This window comes from Staurois parvus, unplaced genomic scaffold (genome assembly GCF_062004578.1).
Source record: "Staurois parvus isolate SC_StPar_1 unplaced genomic scaffold, SC_StPar_1.0 ptg000388l, whole genome shotgun sequence".
Taxonomy (NCBI): domain Eukaryota; kingdom Metazoa; phylum Chordata; class Amphibia; order Anura; family Ranidae; genus Staurois; species Staurois parvus.
This window is the reverse complement of record NW_028318184.1, coordinates 1,370,601-1,386,319: the sequence shown is the minus strand read 5'-3', so window position 1 is coordinate 1,386,319 and position 15,719 is coordinate 1,370,601. Positions and strand designations below refer to the sequence as shown.

The 15,719-nt window shown below is 44.2% G+C and overlaps 1 pseudogene; it reads left to right on the top strand.

Moving 5' to 3' along the window:
• Positions 1 to 3,985: 3,985 nt before the first annotated feature.
• Positions 3,986 to 10,977, top strand: LOC149455756 (putative serine/threonine-protein kinase DDB_G0277449; annotated as a pseudogene).
• The last annotated feature ends 4,742 nt before the right edge of the window (positions 10,978 to 15,719 follow it).

Genomic DNA, 15,719 nt, shown 5'->3' with positions numbered 1-15,719 from the left:
TCACTGCACCAGGTATAGAATGCAATAAATTCTAAGTACTGGTTATACCTTTTGTATCGTGTAATTCATCTATTTTTGCTCTGCCTCTTATTTCTCCTTCAACACAGATTGAAAAAGTGTTACAAAACCCACAACAGTAAAATCAGTCTGTATATGCAGTAAAGCATGCTTGTTATACTCCCTGTGGAACCTACGGGGTTAATCCTCTGCATTGTGTAAAAATGTAGTTTGATCCTGATTTCTCTGATCCTCTCCTTCTTTCAGTGTCCCCCTCTTAAGACATTGTGCGGAGTCACTCTGCACATGCTCAGTTTGGTATGTATTACTAGGGTTCTTTTTTTTTTCTTAGGAGAGTGCATGTGATTAACAGGGCCAATCAGCACTGTCCAGACAGAGGTCAGGGGTTCTGCATCCTCCTAAAGCAAAATGCAAAACTCCTCCTACAAGCTTTAATCAGTGCTCAGCTGGACACTGATAGAAGTCACAAGACTGCTCTAACTGCTGATGAGCAGTTTATATTTACTAAAATAATTGGATTTCCATGTTTAGTGTACTGTGGGAGACCGTATATAGTGAATGCAGGGTCTGGGGTTTAGTAACACTTTAACGTTGACAATATATTATTTATGTAAACTGCGCAAATCCCCAATCAACTGAAGTCACAAAGCTGCAAGTATATGAGGATATTGTCTCTTAAAAGACCAATTCAAATGGATACTGTGCTAGGTGAACCCTTAAAACTTTGTGAGCACTATAGAAACCTTTGCACCTCTAAAAAGCGATCAAAAATTGAAAATAAAACACTAAATAATTACATACATATGCCCTATGAAGACCCTCACCCCTCTGAAGGGCGATCAAAATTTGAAAAAAATTAATTGAATAAACTGAGTGCAGTAATCATAAATACGTGTAAGAAACCATTATATGTGGTCAAATTAACCTAAAATGTCATGCATTATCCATGAGCCCTATGAAGACCCTCACACCTCTGAAGAGTGATCGAGGTTGAGGATAGGTCAAATCTCAATGTGAAAAAAAAACTCCTCAAATATACATAAAGGTTAGTAGAAATTTTTCAAAAACAGTAACAAAATGTCCATATAGACTTAAACCATAGTCCATAAGTATGAGAAGAATATGACAATAACATGAATGAACATTTTACAAAGCTGCAGTTTTTTTTAATATGGGCTGGAGCCCCCAGACTGCACCGGCTATTTTCTGGAAAAGGTAACCAGCCCATACCACACCATGCCTGGCCTAGGGTCAAATGGCAACCTACGTGAAGATCCAGCATATTCCAAGTCATTAAAGGGTTACTTCACATTTACCAAAAAAAACATGCCCGTGCAGATAAGGTACATAAATGGCCCACATCTATAGCAAGGGTATTATTTCACTTTAGTCAGAGCTGAACACTTTGTTTTTATCTACATAGCTAGTTTTTTTGGTAAAGGTGAACTAGGCCTTTATCCTCACTGGGAAGGTTATACATCGAACCAGCATGTAGAACACAAGTCACCGCAAATATAAGCAATACAGTGAAAGTGTAACTGACCGCCATAACGTCTCCTAAATCTACGTATGAAGACTGAACAAAGACCCCCACTTAACCAAAGGTCCTCTAAACCACAACCTGGGTCGCAGGATACTCGCACCGGCCTTTATCCCCTCAGCTTCTTTTTACTGCATACAATGCAGGGCCACTGAGTAGATTCTCTACTTCCTTCATAACATGCACTGTGAGGGGTCATCATATACTAGAAAAGACTGTAAACCTTGGGGCTCAATCACATAGGCGCTCGTCAAGTAACATCTGTTTACTTTATGTACTAGTTCTGAGCTGTTTGCTGTATGGACTCACCAGCACAGCCAAGTTTGAAAGGTGAACGCACCCGGACGCACAGGAGCTGCACCTGGCCCTTCATACCTGTCAAACTGCGCAAGTCCATACAGCCAATGTGTGGCCATTCACTTTGTATGGGGTGCCTGCACACAGCGCAGCACTGGGGCAGGAAACCTAAGAAATGCCTCTTCTTGCTGTATGGAGCTGAGTGCCCATGTGAATGAGCCCTTAAAGTAAATCTAAGACAAAACTTTCTTTTTTCACTTTAGATAGAGTAAGGGAAGGTTAGAACACCTGTCAGGTTGTTTTACTGCCATTTGTGTCCCATAGGGAGATTTCCCTTCACTTCCTGTCCCATAGCCAATACCCGAAGTGAGAGAAACTCTCTCAAAGTGATGAAAAAATGGGGTGTCACTAGAACTAGTGCCCCGATAGGGTCACTGTACTTTACACCCCTGTACCCATATAGTTCTGCCCCCACACCCTGATCTGTGAGTCCCACAGGTCACTGTACTATACCCCATGTATCCCCAGAGCTCTCCCCTCACACCCCAATCCCTGAACCCTGACAGGTCACTGTGCTGTTCACACCTGTGTACCCCCACAGGTCTCCTTTCACAACCCCATTCCTGGGCCCTGACAAGCCACTGTACTGTAATCCCCCCAAGCCCCCCTATCCAGAGATCTCAGGCATCTCCTGTTGCTTGGTTACATAGATAAAAAAAGGACAGGCTGATTACATAACAGGACATTACACAGACATCTGGATGGTCTGGGGCAGGCATGTCGCACTCAGATAAAACACTGGCCCCCACAAAGACAATATCTTCAAGGGGGTCACACCGGGAGAACTACAAAAAAAAGGGAAATACGCCGGTTTTGTGGTGAGAATATTGCTGCATATTCCGTGCTCTAAATTGTGGAATGGTATAAGACAAGTTCTATGTGGTGTTGCACCAGCTGCGCCAAATCACATGACAAGTGCTATACTTCAGTGACCGTTCCCGTGCGCCAACATAAGCATGCTTGGATCTGGCGCCCCAACACCCCCACAAGAGCAAGTAATAAAATGGCAGGAATCACTTTTATGATGTTGTCACAGCAAGCGCTAATTAAATAGGCATACAGAATTTGGTTGACTTGGCACATGGAAAATGTGCCAACATTTCCACTAAAAATGATGTATTTCCTTCCATCTGTTAATTGGTCAATATCTCAGAATTGTGACATACTGGGGGGGGGGGGGGGGATTAATTAGTCTTCACTGGAGCACAGCCAATTAGCCTTTACATTTCCATTTTCTAACCTGTGTGGGGAAAAATAAAAGCTGCAAGCTGATTGGTTGCTGTGGGCAATGATAAGAGTTGGGATGAAACATTTTCTATGAATCTCTCTTTATGGAAATCATGAGAGAGAGTCCATTTCTCTAATGGGGATACAGCCAGCAATACAAATATGACAGTGGATCTAACCCCTCACCCCTCACCACTGACAGTTGGCATTCTTGTAAACAACCCCTGACCTGAGGCTGCCCAAAATAGATCTCATGGTCTATGAATACAAGTCCTGTGTCCTGTACTGTATGATCCAGAGAAAAAGGTTTGTCTTTGGTTACATGTTACACACATGTTACACACACCAAACATCGGGGCTGAGTTTGGCTCTAACCAGGCACACTGATCCCCAATGGTGCTCACTGATACTGATAGCACAGACATTACAAATGAGCCCATATTCAAAAAACAAACCTAGCTTGTTGATGTATTTCAGTGTGTTACAAGCAGCACTATTGACACCTGCCTACATCATTGGAAAGGACCCCAAAAGCAGGCTTCTTTAAGCTTTACCTGTGTATTAGGTGCAACACAGATTTCTCTTTGTGTTGGATTTCATATATCCAGGACAGAATACTGAGCTCTGTGATTGTCACTCTGCTAAAAAAAAATTGGAGCCTCGCTGTGGAAAACGGCAGTTGGCAGAAAAATCATTTGAATTTTGTTTCCGGTTGGTATCCTAGCAACCACGGAAACTCAGTCCACAGGCAGCGCAGCCACAGACAGTCAGTGTGCTTCTGCTAGCGATAGTGAACACACTCCTTTTTTTGTGCTCTGTGAGATCTCATTATAACGTGTTATAATGAAGTGGACCAGGCCAAAACTACGTTTCCGATATCATCCATATAAGAACAGACAGGAGGTCACCTGGAATACCATCATAGGGAGACCTTTTGTAGATGATTTGGATAAGCCCACTTTATCACATAGTGGGTTGAAGGTGGAGACACCTCAGCAATTCCCCAAAAATCGGGAAAGCAAACATGGGAACTCTGATGGGAGGAAGAATTCTGGAGAGGGAAAGAGTTCCAAAGAGGAGAGTGCCATGAACAGAGGAAAGAAGCGCAGATCCAACCAATCTGCTGAGGAAGAAAGACCAGCAAAACAGGGACGATGTGGTCATGCACCGAGTTGGGCCAAAACACCATGTGCTGTCATATTGCCCAAGAGGAATAACAAGAGGCCAGCATCAGATCCAATTTTCTCTGCACCTCCAAATAAGAAAAGGAAGATCGCTGCTGATGAGACAAGCAAGAATGATCAACAGCTCGTCGAGGTAGTCAGCGATAGATTTCACCAGGTTGTCAGCGATATAGTCGGCGAGGTAGTCAGCGAGAGAGTCGCTGAAGTTGTCAGCAAGTCAGCCAACGAGGCCGTCGTTGGGGTTGTCAGCGAGCTAGTCGATGAGGCTGTTAGCAAGCCCGTCGATGAGGCTGTCAGACAACCAGTCAACCGGGCAGCCGGTGAGAATGACAACAAGGTAGTCAGGGATGTGCCTGGCACCAAATTAGAAATGCATCCGCCAGCCGACTTTAATCTTGACAGCTTTATCTTTCATAAAATACTTGGTCAAGGTAGTTACGGAAAGGTAAGTAATCAAAGATTTATGAACAGAGGGTTTAATGCACTGCCAGTTAGTGGTTATTATTATTGCCAGTCGGCAAATAGTAGGTCGTAGGTGGAGGTCACACCACTCTATTCCTTACCACTTCCCATTTACACTACACACACTGAGCTGTGCTGCTCAATGCCAAGCTGAAATCCATGCTTTCCCCATAGGACCAGTTTACACCAGTGTGATACATTAGTTGGCGCTCGGTTACACTGGAATAGAATGCATGTAAATGCAATGTGCTTTAAGAAAGCTACAATACTGGTATTTTACACCACTCATGAAAAAATAGCATGCCAACGCACATCATCTCCAGTGCGTTTACTGTGTTACATGGATGCAACGCGAGTAGAGTGAATCCAGGCTTACACACTAAGTCATGTTTAGTGGTGTACTGTCTGTCGGGGGTGTAATACACAAAAAGATGCAAGACAGAATTACAAATCCTTTGGTATATAAGGAAATAAGCTGACGTACATTTAAACTGTATATAGCAGATTGCATAACGTTTGGCTGCACAGCTTCATAGCCTTTAGCCCCAATTTATGAACGCTGAATACAGACTTCAGAGTGAGCGCTGGCTGTGATTTGCTAAATGCCTACTGCGGCTTGCTAAAAGCCTATTGAAAGCTATCCCCAATCCCTAACAGTCTAGAAGTTACTGACTAACAGTCAAAACCACTGAAAACTTGCACAAAATCCTGCTGACTCCCCGTTCTATAAACTATTTTCAAACTAAGACTAACAATCGTAGCCAGGCTGGGGGGGTTGCTGCTGGACCCAGAGGTAACCTTTTCAGAACCCGGAGCTGAATTGCTTCTAATCATTTGTGTCCTGTGTTTTTTAGGTCGCCCTGGCATCCCATCCTGCCACCAACAAGAAACTGGCAGTCAAGGTGGTACAGAAGAGGAAATTACTGCAAGAAGAACCGAAAAGTGTCCTCGTAGAGAGACAGATACTGGAAAAAGTTGGACGGAGTTCCTTTTGTACACACGCCTATGGAACCTTCCAAACAGAAGTAAGTTTCACATTCCTATCAATCACTCACTCATCAAATCACATCCATGTTATCCATTTGGACTCCAAGTCCAGCACAGACCTAGAAATAAATCCCAAAACCAGAAAAAAAGGAGGGATGGTCCAGCTTCAAAGAGGCTAAGACATGAGAGAGTTATGGTGGCTGCCAATGCAGAATTTGGGGAATTCTGGTTCTCCCCAGCCGTCCTGCTCTTACTTTGGCTTTGCTGTCGGAGTCACTGACTTGGATCAGGTATAGTCCTTGAACTTCTCTCATGATAGAGTCACTTCAATAGAACCTGTCACAACATGTTTGCATGTTAATGGCTTCTATATATTGCTTACCCACAGAGGAATGACGTTCACCATACATTGAAAGTTCCTGCCAAGCATCGCGTTAACTTAGTCTTAAAGTGGATGGAAAGCCAACACTGAACATTTCTTGTTTGTTCACACTTGGTCTATTAAATAGATCAAGCAGAGCGTGTTGTTATATCTGTTTAATAAGTGCAGAAAAACACTTGTGATCCTGTCAGAATTCCAGCGCTGTCCTGAGTCATCCTAAGCAGTCTTATCAGCCCCGCTCACTTCTCCTCTGTGAACTACAACACAGCTCCCCGTATGTTATAGAGATGAGGATGGGGAGAGGTGTTCTTAAGGATGGGGAGAGGCATACTTATTGTCCTAGGATGACAATACGGCACCTCCATAGACATAGAGAATAGTAAGTGAGCGTAGTCACCCTAGGACAAGAAGTAGATTAGTGGTAGGATTACAAGGGGAAAATAAAGGAAGACATGCTGAAAAGAAGAACACTAGTACAGCCTCCATAGCTGAGCACTGGTGTAAGCTGAAATAGATGACATTTTTATTCTTGAGTTTGAAGATGCGTTAAACTCCTGAACCGTCTACCATGTCCAGACATCCCTATATTTCTGCATTTCCACCAAAACACAAACTTCACATCCACTTGACCTTTTGGAACCGACTTATTTTTCTCTTTCTTTTACAGGAAAATCTCTTCTTTGTTATGGAATACATGAGAGGAGGAGAACTACGCGACCTGATCAAGTCTTCTGCTCCATTACCAACTAACACCATAAGGTAAGACTTACAAAGATTCCGTCTAAGGCTGCATTCATACCCGCACCATTCAACCTTTTTATTTTGGGCTTTTTTTGCACATTAGTCGTGCAACAGCATAGGGCAGCCTATTCACTTACGTGAGCTGCCTTATGCGTGACAAATGCACCAAAGTAGCTCATGTACTTTTCTTTGTCCGCGAGCCTCACAATTTTGCAATGTACATTTTGGTGCGTTTGGCCACACAACTTCTACCCGCATTTGAAGTGCCATTAAGAATTAATGGCACCACAAGTGTGATTTGCATCTTAGCACATTTTTCATGCATTTCCCAGAACACCAAGGTGTTAATATGGCCTAAGAGAAGGGTGAGGGTTAACAGTCATGATGAAGGATTTGCATATAGTAATTACACAATGAATCTTAAAGGAGAAGTACAGACAAAGCTCCTTGACCCGTTTTCAGCTGACAGCGGGCTGAAGCCTGCTGTCGGCTGATGTCACTCAGCCGGTCCAGGCTGGGGAAAGATCCCGACTTTAAAATAAGGATCTGCCCCAAAATCTGGAGCGGCACCCAGCTCAACGATCCGTTGAGAGCCTGAGCCAGTTGCTCCCTCCACTCCACAATCCAGTGCTCCATTAAGTTGGCGGGGTGGGGAAGAGCAGAAACGCTGACTGACAGTCACCGCTCTCTGTTCGGAGTGAGCGATGACTGAGTGAGAACTCCGCAATCAGCTGTCAAGTGATTGTTGAGTGCTCGCCCTTAAAACCGGCCATAGACAGATGCTGCATCGGACTGATGCTGCACGCACCTAGATAAGTATGATTTAACAAAAAAATGAATTCCTATATTGCTCTCTTCATTTAAACTAAAAGATCACCCACCCCGACCCACCTCAGTAAGCCTTTATCAGGAAAGAACCTTCACTGCCCCCCATACACATACTCATCTTCCGTTTACCCCCTAGCCTAGCCTTTTTCAGCCGTCAGCAAAGTACTCTGTAATGCAGTTTGTAGACATCAATCTCACATAATCACACACTCCTTCAATCAGATGCAACTAATCCCTACAAGATTCTAAAGCATGCTAACTGTATAGCATAGGGAGCTATTTGTCCAAGCTGATTAATGATCAGTTGCTACTCCTAGTGACTGGTCACCAGCAAATTTAGTAGCACCATTGATCTGCTAACACTCTCCTGCATAGCACGAGCCTAATGTGATATCTGCCAAACACCGGTTATATCCTCTAGTTTATCTTGGCGTGCAAGGCTGTATCTTCAACCCCACACAAGCAATGTTCCAACCCCACAGGTCTTAGCCAATGGTTGTCAGCTACCACAGATCAGGTGACTATGATCCAATCCCTGGTTAAGAACCAAAGTAACCCAAGAAAAGAGCAGGGCCTGTCATTATCACAGTAATACATTGCTGCTTATGACATGCAAGGCTTGGAAGAAATCACCTCTTAATCATTTGTTTACTTATGCTGTGAGACGTGCAATAATCGTAGACCTTTTCTCCTTTTTTACAGATTTATTGCTGCAGAACTTCTCTGCGCGCTACAATATCTGCACCGCCAAGGAATAATGCACAGGTAAGTGTCTCCACCATGATCTTCCATATCTTCTAATCTTCAGTAAAGTACAACACCACCCAATACTGCTACTTTAGTTGTGGATGGGTGTACAAGGGTTGAATTGCCCATGGCCAGTTCTGTCCCCTGCTGCTGAAGCTTTTGTGACTCTAAGGGCTCGTTCACACTCGACTCTTTTTACCAACGCTTGCCAAACGCCCCTATAGCGTTTGGCAAGCATTGGTCCGGCGTTTGCGGAGCATCTTTTAACGCTCCGCAAACGCCGCATGCGCGGTTTAGCGGAGGTTGCTAAGCTTTGCCGAGCGTTACAAACGCCTATAATGAAGTTTGAATGGTGTTACCGCTCCGCAAACGCCCCGCAACCGTGTCGCCACCGCACCGCAAACGCCGGCCGGGCGTTTGCGGAGCGGCACCGTAGACTAGAATAGGAGGCTTCAACGCCTCCTGACTCGACCAGGGGCGTCCGTTTTGCCGCGACGCTAACGCTCCCGTTAGAACAGCACCATGTGCTGCAATGTGCAGAATTGTCCGAGGCCTCTCTGCCGCCTGCACACAACGCTAGTGTGAACGTAGCCTAAGTAAGGGAGTCTCACTTCCCCATATTACATACATTTGCAATTGTAGATGTCCTGTTCTAACACTGTGCCATGTCCCATTCAGCAGCTGAGCAAAACCAGCCACAGGTGCAAAATTTGCTCTGGGTCCCATCAATCCCCGTAAACCAGCAGAAGAAACAATATTGAGGTGCACTCCGTCAATCTGAAATGAGTCTATGGCTTTATTAAAGACACGTGGATAGAAACACTCCCCAGGCTGCCTAATTCTAACACTTATCACCCTCTAGTGGGACGTAATCATGCCCCCACTAGAAGGGCAAAAGGTGACGCAGGAAGAAAGCCTGCGGAGTGTTTCTGCTCCCTTCTTTTCAATAAAGATGTGGAAGCATTGCAGAATGACCAACTGTGATTTGATATGGTTTCTTACACTGCAGTAAGCTGACAGCCAAGGTCATGAGGTTCCTCTTACCATTCGTAAAGCAGTGCAGAAAGTTAGAAGGGGATCTAACCCGCTGGCACCCCTTGAAAGCTGAACTATTAGTATTGGTTGAATTACGGTTTTAAACATTTGATCTGTAAATCTAACTCTCTCCTTTTTTTTTTTTTTTTTACAGAGACTTGAAACCCGAGAATATACTGCTCGACAGCTCCGGCCATGTCAAAATTGCAGACTTTGGCCTTTCAGAAGCCGACGTGTTTGGATCCGACAAAGTATTTACTTGTGCCGGTACTCCAATCTATATGGCCCCAGAAGTAAGTATAACACCACCCTTGTTTTTCCCCTCTACTGCTCCCATCTTTATCTTATAATATCTATGAACCTAACAAGAATTTTGGAGATGAAAGAAGCAGAGCCACAATGATGGTGACTCAAAAAACCTAAAAAACAACAGGAGGCCCACTGTGACCTGTCATTCCCACCAACCATTGTTAACTATTATTACTGCTCTGTGCAGCTCATCGTGTGCTTTATTTTATGGTTAATCTTACTCTCTGTTTTATCAGGTTCTACAAGGAAAACCCTGTGATGCTATGTCTGACTATTGGTCACTGGGTGTCATCTTATTCGAAATGGCCACAGGAGCACATCCAGGTGAAGCCAGATTCAGGAGACACTTCTATCCGAGGGACATGGATCCTGAACTTCAAGATGTCATTGAAAGAGTAAGTATACTCTACAATTAGAATTATGCAAAAGCTATAGATCCTTAGTGTAGTGTTCTTTATGAGAGAAGCTTGCAAAACGTTCTCTAGTATCCAGTACATCACCAGGTGTAAGAAAGCACACAGGGGGCATCCGACTTCTGGAAGTGTTATATACACACGGTATAGCAAGATATTCACCACACAGGGAGTCAGAATAATATAGGAACTATCCATGAGCTTTTGGATGAACTCATTCACTGGTTCAGAAATGTTCACTTTGATCCTTCCAACAGACATATATATCTTCAGTGAAAACTACACCAAGGAATTAAAATGACATTCTGAGGTGTTTTTTTTCTATTTTTAAGAAATAGCCGACACTAAACTGGCTGATTGATCAGTTTCTGTTAGTGACAATCTACCGTATGCTAAATTTCATTTCTTTTTCTTTATAGCTTCTTGAAATAAATCCGAGCGATCGCCGGCAGGCAGTGAAACAACTGCGAAAACATCCCTTCTTCAGTACCATTTACTGGAAGAAGCTGGAGAAAGGAAAGGCCACCTCACCATTGAAGATGCCAGAAGAAAGTCTGCGCTCACAAATCGACACAAATCAGCAAATTGATGTGAAGGAACTGATTCCCTACACAGGAAATACAGAAAATAAAATTGCAGAAGAGCAACAGAGATTGTTCGATGGCTTCAGCTTCAAAAGCACAAAATGGAGAAGGATGGTGGAGAGGAAATGAAAGAATGAGGGCTCATTCACACCATCTGCATTGAGCCACGTTCTTTTGGACAGATCACCACAAGGTTAGACCATACTTCTCTTGTGGGTCACAGGAATGACCTAACTTTTGCTTTCCTGGGGCAAAGAGTCAGCTTATAGCAGGCTATTACAGTGTATAGCAGGCAGATCACCACCTTTGTGCATCATTCATCATGATTGACATGGATCGACAGTGCTGGACAACATGAATGAAACTGAATTCACATCAAGATAAAAAAACTGCCGGAAGATCAGAGGACAGTTGGTTTACCACGGATCAACACCTTTATGCGTCATTCGTCGTGAGTGGATCAACATTCCTAGATGATAGGAATGACGTTGGATTTATACAATGGAACATAACCTCATCCATTCTGGGTGAGAGGATTAGAAGGAGCAGTGGTTTGCCATGTCGGCAGATCACCGCCTATGTGCGTCATTCATCGTGATTTATATGGATCAACATTGCCGGAAGACATGAATGACGTTGGATTTATACAATGGAACACAACCTCATCCTTTTTGGGTGAGAGGATTAGAAGGAGCAGTGGTTTGCCATGTCGGCACATCACCGCCTATGTGCATCAATCATCGTGACTGATATGGATCAACATTGCTAGACGACATGAATGATGTTGGATTTATACAATGGAACATAACCTCATCCTTTTTGGGTGAGATTAGAAGGAGCAGTGGTTTGCCATGTCGGCAGATCACCGCCTATGTGCGTCATTGATCGTGACTGATATGGATCAACATTGCTGGACAACATGAATGACGTTGATTATTACAATGGAACATAACCTCATCCTTTTTGGGTGAGAGGATTAGAAGGAGCAGTGGTTTGCCATGTCGGCAGATCACCGCCTATGTGCGTCATTCATCGTGATTGATATGGATCAACATTGCTAGACGACATGAATGACGTTGGATTTATACAATGGAACATAACCTCATCCTTTTTGGGTGAGAGGATTAGAAAGAGCAGTGGTTTGCCATGTCGGCAGATCACCGCCTATGTGCGTCATTCATCGTGATTGATATGGATCAACATTGCTAGACGACATGAATGACGTTGGATTTATACAATGGAACATAACCTCATCCGTTTTGGGTGAGATTAGAAGGAGCAGTGGTTTGCCATTCCGGCAGATCACCGCCTATGTGCGTCATTCATCGTGACTGATATGAATCAAAATTGCCGGACGACATGAATGACATTGTATTAATACAATGGAACATAACCTCATCCTTTTTGGGTGAGAGGATTAAAAGGAGCAGTGGTTTGCCATGTCGGCAGATCACCACCTATGTGAATCATTCATCGTGATTGACATGGATCAAAGAAAAAAGATTAACAGTAAGAATATTGTTCTTACTTGGGTGATAAGTGAGAAGACTATCAAGTTTTTAGATTTGGAGATTATGCAGGAACAGGATCCTCTACTAACAAAAACATTCTTCAAGACGGTAGATCGCAATGGTTATATACCCCTGAACAATTGTCATCACACCTCCTGGCTTATGAATGTCCCTAAAGGACAATTTGTCAGACTAAGGAGAAATTGTACTAGAAAGGAGGATTATCGGGATCAAGCAAAGATGACTTATACAATGGAACATAACCCCATCCCTTTTCAACGAGAGGATTGGAAGGAGCAGTGGTTTGCCATGTCGGCAGATCACCACTTATGTAATATTCATCGGGAATGACATGACACATTGCTGGACGACATGAATGACGGGCTATATAATGTAGATCAGTGGTGGGCAACCTTTTTTTTTCAACTGAGCCAAATCTCGCCAAAACCACGATTGAAATTTATTTTGAGAGCCACATTTTTAAAACTGAAAATACATCTCCCATATAGTAATTCATCCCCCATAGTAATTCATCCCCCATATAGTAATTCATCCCCCATATAGTAATTAATCCCCCATATAGTAATTAATCCCCCATATAGTAATTCATCCCCCATATAGTAATTCATCCCCCATATAGTAATTCATCCTCCATATAGTAATTCATCCCCCATATAGTAATTCATCCCCCATATAGTAATTCATCCCCCATATAGTAATTAATCCCCCATATAGTAAGTCCCCCATAGTAATTCATTCCCCATATAGTAATTCATCCCCCATATAGTAAGTCCCCCATATAGTAATTCATTCCCCATATAGTAAGTCCCCCATATAGTAAGTCCCCCATATAGTAATTCATTCCCCATATAGTAAGTCCCCCATATAGTAATTCATCCCCCATATAGTAAGTCCTCCATATAGTAATTCATTCCCCATATAGTAAGTCCTCCATATAGTAATTCATTCCCCATATAGTAAGTCCCCCATATAGTAATTCATTCCCCATATAGTAAGTCCTCCATATAGTAATTCATTCCCCATATAGTAAGTCCTCCATATAGTAATTCATTCCCCATATAGTAAGTCCCCCCTGTGTCAATTCACTTACCTTTGCTCCGCGCGTTCCTCTCGTATTCCCACGCCGTTCTGGTCTTCAGGGAGGACTGTGAGAGGAGAAGAGTTCGTCACGCTGCCCCGCCTACATCCTGGCTGCCCCGCCTACATCCTGACAGCTGCAGAGTCCTGACGCCCGAGAGGAGGGAGGGGGGCGGCCATCCGAGAGGAGGGGAGGGGAGAGGGGGAGAGGAGGAGAGGAGGAGGGGGCGGCCGGCCGCCCGCCCGCCCGAGAGGAGGGAGGGGAGCGGGCGCCCGGCACACAGGAGAGCCGCATTTAAGTTTGTAAAGAGCCGCATGTGGCTCGCGAGCCGCGGCTTGCCGACCACTGCTGTAGATGCATGAGTCCAGTGCTATCTTCAACTGGGCTGATCCTTTGCTAGTCTTCAGATCCCCAGTGCTGCCCTTTTTTTTTTTTTTAATAATATTTTTATTGGGGTTTCAAACAACAATACAGTAGATGCAACAGTGTACTCAGAGTCAGAGAAGTGGTCTAAACTTACAAAAGAATAGGTAAAAAAAAAGATGTAATCAAGCTCAATGAGCATATTACAGGTTTCAAAGTAATAAACAAGATGATAACTAAGGGGGGGAGGCTAGAACCAGTGGGGCCTTCCAAGCCATATCCGCTAAAGCCAGAAGAATGACAGAGGTCCCCAGGGTGGTCGCTGCCTCTGTGGGATCCTTGTCAGACACAGGAGTAGCAAGAAGTGGCCTAGAATAATGAAGAGATGGAGACATGTGCAACCCACGCCTAATAAGGCATCTTTACTATAACCATACCAAACCATAATTAGTAGTCAAGGGAAAGGGGGAAAAGAAAGGGGGGGGGGGTTTAAGTATAGGCCCAAACGGAAGAACTGGAGATTCCTCCCCTGCATGGGGACGCTCAAACAAAGGAGAGCTCCCCACGGAGGAAGGGATCCCGGCACAGAAAGCACAAAACAGGAAGAACGCATGTTGTTACCTACTTGCAGAGCCATTATGCAATCCTGTAATAAAGAATTGGTTATATGGAGACCCATCATGTGACTGACACCCATTAAAAACATCCTTGAGATATACAATACAGTAAAATCAAAAGAGTTATGAGGAATGTGGATAGGGATAACCATATGGCCTATTGGAGGTACGTGCTCTGCTCCAGAGGGGGAAGAGACCTTGATATTAAGAGGCCCCATTTTTTCTGGAACCGCAACGTCAAGGCTTTTAGTGACAAGTCTAAGTCAAGTCTTTCTCTACGAAGAAGATGTAATAGGTCTTGCTTGACCTCAGGAACTGAAGGCGGAGCGGAGGATAGCCATTTTCTGAGAATGATCCGTCGCGCAATCATGAAGCAGGTGGCTAGCCAAGCCTTATTGCGTTGTATAGCTAGTAATTGAGGTCTGGACTGCTCCAGGCGTGTAGAGGGGAAATTGCCAAATATGAGCAGAAAGGGACCTTGTGTCGGGCAATAACCCGTGACAGAAGCAGCGAATGTCTCCAGTTGTTTCTAAAATTCCAAGATGAATGGACAATACCACAACTTGTGTAGCAATGTGGGTCGTGGAGATTTGTACAGGGGGCAGCTATTTTGAATCTGGAGAGGTGGAGATGGTAGAGGAGGAATACAGGGACTTAGACAGGCATAGATTCAGTGGTTTATAAATGTTCGAGATCTTAAATGTTTTCCGCTTCAGCAATATATCCACCATAGACGTTTGGAATCTTCTTGGTCTATTCCGGCATGTGCTTGAGATATGATCTATGCCTTGCTGAACCATTAAGAAGTGATGGGGTGGGAGTTGGTAGCACTCACTAATATGAGAGAAGGGGAGGGCAGAGCCTGAGATAGTGTCAAATAACTGCGCAAAAAGCTTCAAACCTTGTTGAGCCCAAGTAGCATAGGCGGCATGAAATTGAGGCAAGGGGAAGGATGGGTTACCATGGATCGGTAGATAACAGGAAGTCCAAGGGGACAAACCCAGCCTGAGTCTCACTTCCTTCCAGGCTACGGCTGCTCAGCCCATACAGTGCATTGGCAGGATGGCGAGCTGCTTGCACAGTCAGCTATTGCCTGCACTGTATGTGATGGGGTTGGCGCGATGATGTCATTGCGCCGGGTACTCGTATGTGGGCGTTTCTGCATGTGGGCAGACCCGCCTGGAGACGGATAGAGGAGCGGTGTTTCGGTTCCTAAGACCATCGGAAATATGTGTTTTCCAATGGTCTTAGGCGAACCGTGTGAAAGGTTTGTTCGACCCCCAAAGGGGTCGCGATTCACAGGTTGAGAACCGCT